Raw genomic sequence first — 8,531 nt, 5'->3', positions numbered from 1 at the left:
ACTCTGGACAGTTGCACTCCTTACCTTGCTTGGGTTTGTTGTTGTTGATGTTTTATTTTATTTCCTGTACCTCCAACTAGAATGTGAGAGTGTGGAGAGTGGGTACTGTTTAGGAACATCAGCAGTGACAGTAACAATGATAGACAGGGGTGGTTCAACAGGGGGCTTTCACAGAGAGGAAAGTGACTTGAAAGGCATATTAAGATAATTTAAAGTCCCAGAGTAATACTCATTCAATATAAATGACATGAGGGAGAAGACTCTATGGGTCTCATTCTGAAGATATTCAAATGTTCTCATAATGTGCCTTCATTATGAGTCTTGCTTAGTGGTTTTCTTTAAATCATCACTGTTGGTTCCCAGTCAGAACTGGTCAAGAAGCATCCTTCTCTCTGGCTAGAAGAGGAAATTATGAAAGGAGTAAATGTGGGCAAAAAGCTATCACTACTCACTTGCTGCACATCCCAGGAGATCCTTCAGGAGAGTTCTGGAATGGAAGGGAGGAGGGAATAATAGTGAACTCTAACAACTTCTGCTTTTTACCTGCCATGGGTCTGTTCACAGGAGGCTTTCCCTTAGCTTTCTCCTACATCACTCTCCTCTCCACTCTCACTTTGACAGGCATTTGGGGGGCTCATCTCCCCTGTCCAAAGAGTCCCAGCTGGACTCTAACTATCTTCTGTTTTCAGCATCTATGGTCTTGTATGAGTAGAAGGCCCTTCTCCTGAAGGGATCCCAGATAAATGTCACCTGTCAGAAAGGATCCCCCAGTTGGTTCACAGAGGCAACTTCAAGGTGGCCCCAGGGACTTGAACCCCCAGTGGTGGAGTTTCAGGCAACTACCAGGTGGGCGCCATTCCCTTCGACTTATAACAAGATGCTGTGTCAGCATCTGGCTCTTCTGGCAAATGTGGGTTCGGTTTTCTTTGAGAAGATGAGTTGTCTTGATCTGGTGTGTGTGTGTCTATGTAGGTGGGGATGGGCATGGGGGAGATGTGCCAGAGACGAGCGGTGGGCTGCCAGTCTCTGTCACAAAGGCACTGGAAGAGTTTGCTGGGTCATACCTGCTGGGTTCACCAAAGTGTCACTGATTCTACTACTATGGGGAAGACTCCCTGAAGACAGAAAGATGATGGGGGCGTGGTTGGGAACAGGGATGATGAAAAGGTGAAGATGAAGGAGCAGCTTTCTTTTCTCTCCCTAGAGGAGCCTTTTTGTCTTTCTGGAACATATATTGGTGTCCCACACTTAAGGTATTGGGAGTTTTGAAGCAAATACTGTCTGCTGAGCAGTGTAAAAGGCGTTCCACCTCACCATTTCAGACATGTTGGTAAAAGACGGTGCTCACCAGTGCTCCTCTGCAAGGTGGTATTTTGCTTTGAAAATACTCTGAGAAGACAACAATAGGAGAGTTGACATGAGCTTCTAAACAGAAACATTTTCATTTTTTAATTAATATGGAATTAGCTTTCCCTACTGACACTAAATAGACACTGAACCAGCTTTAAAAGAATACTGAAGGAAGGGAGGCTAAACGATTAGCCTGTTCAGGGTACCTGCATGTTTTGACCGGGGCTTGTGAATGAATTCATGAATGAACGATGACCTGGACTAAACATCACTGTTGTCAGCTATTCTAGCACCAAAACTAGAAGAGGAAAAAATCTTTAGCCTTTGAATCAAGGTGGTAAAATTGTATATGAGTGTGTGGAGGGAGGGGGGAAATAGATGTCTATGTCAAAATAGTTGCTCCTCTCTTTAAAAAAAAAAACAACAAAAACTTGGAAACTCTGCTTGCTTTTCATTTAGTTTGGTCTTTTACATCTACCTGGGCTCATATTACCTACCTACTTTTCTTTCTCTCCTCCTTTCTTTCATCTTAGAGAGAGAGAAGGCAGGAGAGTGAATGGGGGAGGGGCAGAGGGAGAGAATCTTCAAGCAGAGCTTCCTGCTGAGCACGGACCCCCCCCACACACACACACCCATGCGGGGCTTGACCCCATAACCCATGAGATCATGACCTGAGCTGAAACCAAGAGTTAGATGCCCCACCAGCTGAGCCACCCAGGTACCCCCCTACCTACTTTTAAGTGCCATGAAGTCAACATTTGGAGGAACCTAATTCTTCACAAACACAGATTCTCTACCAAAACTGTCACTTGTGTCTATAGATGAAGGCAAATGCTACTTCAGGTGATCACAGTCCTAGGAAAATGATTAAGGCCTGCTGTGTCTTTATTGAAGGATCTGGCTCTTTAACACCATAAATTAAAGCATGCCTTGAAGCACAGGTTATGATAAACTCAAGGATTTTTGACATCAGGACAGACAATCCTGTTCCTACATGTTCCACATAATTGGACAGCAGACAATGCTCCTTTTCTTTCTCCTGATCCTGTATTGCTGTGGAAATCTGAGCAAAATTGTGATAATTGCTATGATTGTGCACTTAGCATTCCGAGCTTAAGCAAGGATGAGGAAAGAGTAGCAAGCTGTTTGTGGTTTTCAGCAAGTCTGGTAAAACTTGGGCTTGATGGTGGCCAGTTTTAACCGTTGGTACCAGGTACCGTGATGTTCAGTTTTTGAAAAAACACGTTTACCAATGAACTCCTTCCACACTGCCGAATTTCAAGGAACTCTTTCATCTGCATTTGTTGCCAGGGGAGCTTATCCATGTTCTTTGGGCCCCATTATGTGTGGTGTTCTCACCAGAGAGCCCACTGCTCATGAGAGGAGACTACAAGGCAAAAAACACGAACTGTGGTTTGACGCGCTGCTTCTCCCTGCCCGATGGCTAAAGCTCTTCCAGGACCAGCTATGTAATTTGTGGGGCTCATTGCAAAATGAAAAGGCAGGTCCCTTGTTGAGAATTTGTTAAGAATTTAAAGTAATAACAACAAAGCAGTAAATCAAGCATGGGACCTTTTAAGCAAGGGGCTCTGCGTGACTCAGGTCACAGACTTGTGAAGCTGGTCCTGGCTCCAAGCTTCCTAAATAAGCAGATGGGATAAGAAGGGAAGGACCGTTGTCCTCTCTGACACAGTTGACAGCATGTGCCAAATGCTCACAGGGAAGAGGTGATGGTCCGTTGAGGGTCCAGGGATCCACTCTTCCTGCCTTTGGTGGAGAGGAGACAGAAGCCGAGCGAATGACAGGGACACCTCCGAGATCCTTCTCATCCTCTGCGTGTATAAACTTGGAAGCCCTTATCCAGAAGAGACTCTAATTCTCAGATGCCACACTTTTCTTCTGAGAATCTTGGCTTTACGACTTAATAATACTTCTGACGTGGGGCTGGCGATGGGTCATCTCTGAGACTCAGTTTCCTTGTTTGTGAAACGGAGAGAACACCTCATGGGGCGTTGTGAGGCTTAAACACCAGATGTAAAGTGGCACTCAGTAGAGTTCCGGGCACACGGTCAACTCAATAAATGGGGTTATTATCGCTATTATTACGGCAACCCCTTGATTTTGGAAAAGTGTGTGTAGGAGAGAAAACCCTCTTTGTGTACTACTCACTCAGGCCCCCGGGTAACAACTCCGTTGAAGGCTTGTGCTCCCCCAGTAGGCCTTATCTGACTCTTTATTCCCCAGCTTCCTCCAGCTTTACTCTTTTTAAATGTAGAATCTTTTGAATATGATGAAAGTCTGCACACTAACAAAGCCACCGCTGCCAGCAAGGTCACCCAAGGAGAGGCAGTCTGGTCCTCTGGGCATGCAGAAGCACATGATTTATTCTGACTCTCTATAGGCTTGCTGGCTGAGCTGAGCCCCAGTGGAGATTCCCTCCTCCGACCTTTTTCCAAGCCAGGCCCGGGGGCGGGGTGGGGGTGTCTCTTAAACCCCTGATTCATCCTGGAGGGGTTGTCCAGATCCACTCAAGGCTTGGGCTTCGTTGATGACATCAGACCCTTTCTCACAGATCCTCTTCTGATCGGAGCAGCTGGGGCACTCACTAGTGCTCTCTGAGGGAGGATGGAGTCTGTGTAGTCATTCTTTCTCTTGCCTCAGAGAATGGGGGTGGGCAGGGAGTCACTGGCCTGAGTCGGGTCAATTTGGCATTTTAGAGAAGTGCGCTGACTCATTTGAAACCTTTCTGATGTTCTCACTTGCTCCCTCAGGACTGAGAGAATCTTCTAGACCCCACACACCTCCTCTCCCCCAGCCCTCATACATCCCCTACCCTGGGGCTGCTTGGTGGTGTCTGACTTCTCTGCCTCCAAAGACTTCAGGATGCAATTCTTCTCAGTGGAATGGTGCTTTATTTTGGGAACCAGAGTGTGGTTTTAAAGTATTTGCCTCTTTGTTTGAATCTTTTGGAGCAGATGGGCTGAGTACAGACTAAGTTGCAGGGTCCTTGGCCCGTGTGGCTTTTTCAGAACAGAGAGGAAACTAGCATTGATCGAGCACCTTCTGGGTTCCTGGCACTGGACTAGAGTTGCTGTTATTTCGTCTTAGGAGGTGGAAAGTATTATCTCAATTTTCTGTCAGTGGAGGAACTGAGGCTGTTTCAGGATGTTACCTAAACACACATAGCTGGTAAGAGGTAGAAGTAGCTTTGAAATCCAGTTCTGACCGAGATTTCTCTCAGCTACAGTTTGTTGCCTCCACAGACTGGCATCCTCAATAGGAACACTCATCCCGCATGTGTGGGCACGTGGCTGCCATGTGTCTTCCTCCTTTCACGCAGGGAGGAGCCGGGAAGGGCACTGCTTGGAGGGGTGTCTGCTCTAGTGACATGGGTGATGTCAGGATTGCACAGAAGTCCCCAGAGGACTGTCTGCTGGCAGTTGGCTCTCATTAGAAGACAGAGTGAACATGGGGCCCAGAGAACCTTGGGTACTGCCTAGATTATAGTTTCTGCCATGATAGGCTATAAGAAGAGAAGCAACCACAGGTAAATATCAGGACAATACACCACAGTTTATAAGTGGTAGAAAGAGGTCCATAGAACCCTGTTGCACGTGGACTCAGGGAGGTTATAAAAACCAGCTCTCTCAAAATGTGGACAGAGGTGCTGAACCAGATACCCCACTGACGTCTCCGGTAACATTGCCTTTGAGGCATCCTTGTTAATGGGGCTGGGATTGTTGGTAGAGATGCCTTGGGCAGCTTGGCATGGCAGCAGATAGGTGTCATAGAAGATCTGGCCATGCCACCATGGAACAAGTTTCGCTCTGCTTCAGAAGAAGGATCCTATGAAGACCCACTCCAGACCCCTCCACTAATGGGAGTGGCATCCCCTGGCTCCTGATACCTCCCAGGGTGGGAAGGTTGGACTGGGCAACTAACTGGGTTGTTGTAGGATGAAGTCCCTAGCCCTTAGCAGCTGGGAGCTCTAAGCAACACAGACTAACATTTGTATTTTAGTTGTTCCATGGTCATCTGAGGAAGGAGATGAGCTTGGTAGGTGGTAGGAGCATCAATGGGACTTAAGGGTGATATGTTTATCCCTGACCTCCCTGATGATGACAGTCTCCCTATTACATGCACTCATAATACAAGGAAAATGGTATCACAATTTGTTATTTCACATATATTTGTGTGATTCTTTGAGTGATGGATCTTCCAGTCAGTGTGTTCTTGCTCATCACTGATTCCCAATGCTTGGGACGTTGCCAGCCACATACAGCAAGTGTTCAGATAAATATTTCTTCAGTGAATGAATTAATGAATTAAAGAAGTTTTAGAAGCACTAGAAGGGAAGATAATGCTTCAGAGAGAGTTTAGCGCTGCATTTTTCAGTTCTGCTGATTAAATACATGGCAGATACCATAATTATTGGAATTCCAGATAAGGATCCAGAAAATGCTATTTTTTTTACAGTGTCCTAGGAAGACAACCTTTGTTCCTCTTCATTGGTTGGTGATACATATGTCTTTGAATGAAATGAGGCATGGGGGTAGTCAATATGCCCTTTTGCCCTGGTCCTGGACTCACTAGTTATAGGTCCCCCATTAGAGGTAAGGAGAGTTATCAGGGAGAACCAAAAGAAGTAAAGTAGATCTCAGGGTCTGCATGGGGATTCAAGATCAAGGCAAACTTTGAGAGATTGAAAGTGGGAAGGTTTGGAGGTTGCCTATGTGGTTTGAGGGGATCTGAAAGGCTAGCTTGACCATAATATCCCTTTTTATTAGCCTAATTGGAGGGTCACAAGTTTCTGTGTTAATGAACATAGAATTTAAGAATTTGGATTAAGATCTGACTCTTGAGGAAGTATAATAGTATAAACATTTTCCTGGGTATGGTGGACACGAAGCATGAAGATCCTTGAAACACGGAAGCATGAGTTATTTTGATAAGTTAGCCAGCTCTTACCAACTGAGATGAGGTCTTCCAAAGGCCAGAAGGAAAGTGATAGGCAAAGCTGAAAGGAGGCTGAAGTGTAGGGAGTTTGGGGGCTGGTGGGAGATGGGAGGAGAAGTTTTGAGGAGGATGGTCTCATGGAACATTCCTGTGGGGTCAAGTAGGCACTTGGCAGAGAATTATTTTCAGGGTCCAGGCAAATACCTGCGTACACCCAAGCTGGATATTTCAAGAGGGAGTTTAATAAAGAGGCTATTACAATGTGTGATCAGGGTCTAGGTAAATCAAAGCAGGGACAGTACAGTACCTTGTGATAAGCACTAATAAGGAGCCAGCTGCTCCACTCCTGGGCTGCTGGAGTAAGGGGAGAGAGCAGTTACTGGACCCTGGAAAGGTAACAGTAGGAGAAACCATTTGTAAACTGTAGTGGATGAAATGGAATTAAAGTGGAAAATTCTTTGATACTCCTTTCATCAGGAGTGGGGTCTGTATTCTCTCTCCTTGAATCAGAGGGGCCTCTGTGACCGCTTTGACCAAGAACACGGCAGAAGCAATGTTGTGCCAGCTTCTAGGTCCAGGCCTTAACAGATTGGCAGCTTCCATTTTTGTGTTCTTAGACACTCACTTTGCTGGGAGGAAGTTTAGCAGCCCCAAAGAGAGATCTACCTGGAGAGCTGAAGGTCATCTCTGTTAGCAGCCCTGACTAGGCTCACCCAGCTTGGTGCTGATGACCAGCACCAACTTGTCAGCCATCTTGGAAGTGGATTCTCTAGCCCCAGTCAAGCTGCCCCAGCTTATGCCACATGGAACAGAGTTGATTCATGTCTCTGAGACCTGTCCATATTATAGGTTCATCAATAAAATAACTGATTGTTAATTATTTTAGGTTACTAAGTGTTTGAGATAGGTTGTTACCTACCAATGGATACAGGAATATATATGTTATGGCCTCAGTAGAGAGACTCAGGTAACTCAAGGAAACCTGGCAAGACAACCTGGCCTCTTTCTCCTCCTGCCTACTTTTTTATTGCCAGTGACTGCCATTGGATGAACCCAACGAAAGCTAGAGGACAAGGAATTTGTTGATATTTCCTTCTAGGTCAGTACACTGGGAGAAGTGTGAATGGAGGGAGGGACAAATGGAAGCCATCCAGCACTGTCATGGTGTTGATCCCATTTGATAAAACTCACTGCCCAACATAGCATGATGCAAACCTTGAAAGACAAAGGCCAGTGTCAATTTTGGAAGGTAGCCAGGTATATGATCAATAAACCAGAAAGGAGAAAAATTTGCCTAAGACTTTAGGCTCTAAACTGTGGCAATGCTCTATGAATGTTGGCCCTCTGGGATCAAGGCTGGGGCTGAGCAACTCATTCCCTAATTTCCTAAATGGCCACCTGAGGGGAGCCCCGGGATGACAGTGGAGGAACTGGATTTTCCTCTATGTCCCATAAAATTCCAGAGAAATTGGGATTATCTGGAAGAAGGAGGCTAAGGAAGAATGGAAGGAAGAAAGAGGAATGAAGAAAGAGCTACCTTCCTAGACTTGAAAGCCACAGATAGGCAGGGGTGACCTGGGCATAATCAAGACTGCTCTGACCTTGCTAGTCAGAGGGAGGTGGCCATGAACCCATTTCCGGAGCAGTGTGCAGACAGGGAGGGGCCTTCTCTGATGTGCCTTTAGGAGGGAGGACGGCTACTCTCTGGGCTTTAGGGCCAGCTCGCAAACCAGCATGGCGCTAGCCAATATCTAGGAGGAAATTTGCAAAACCAAGTGAGTGGAAGCTCTGGAGAATTGCTCCAGCTGAAAGGCAGGTGGTAGAACGTGACGATTAGAGTTGGGGCTCAGGAGTCTAGTCACCTCGATTCAAATTCTGACTCTGCCTCTTGCTAGCTGTAGAACCTGGTTTAACTCCTTTGTGACTCAGTTTTTGCGTCAGGACAATGGAGATGCTAGTGCGTGTGATGAGCAGCTGCTTCTGTGAAGGATAAGTGAACTAGGGCCCCACACTCAGGGCAATGGTAGGATGAGGTGGTTTAAGAGCACAGGCCCTGGAGACAGGCTCCCAGTTGTAACTCCTGACTCTACCACTGACAATATGCATTAGGTGGGTCAAGTTATTATATTTCTCTGTCGTGGTGTCCTGTTTTATGGGGGTAATAACAGCACCCCCTTCATTCAGCTGTCATGAAGACTAATGAGTTAATCTAGGTGAAGTGTTGG

The sequence above is a fragment of the Lutra lutra genome, chromosome 7 (genome assembly GCF_902655055.1).
Source record: "Lutra lutra chromosome 7, mLutLut1.2, whole genome shotgun sequence".
Classification (NCBI taxonomy): Eukaryota; Metazoa; Chordata; class Mammalia; order Carnivora; family Mustelidae; genus Lutra; species Lutra lutra.
Note: the sequence above shows the minus strand (reverse complement) of the source record.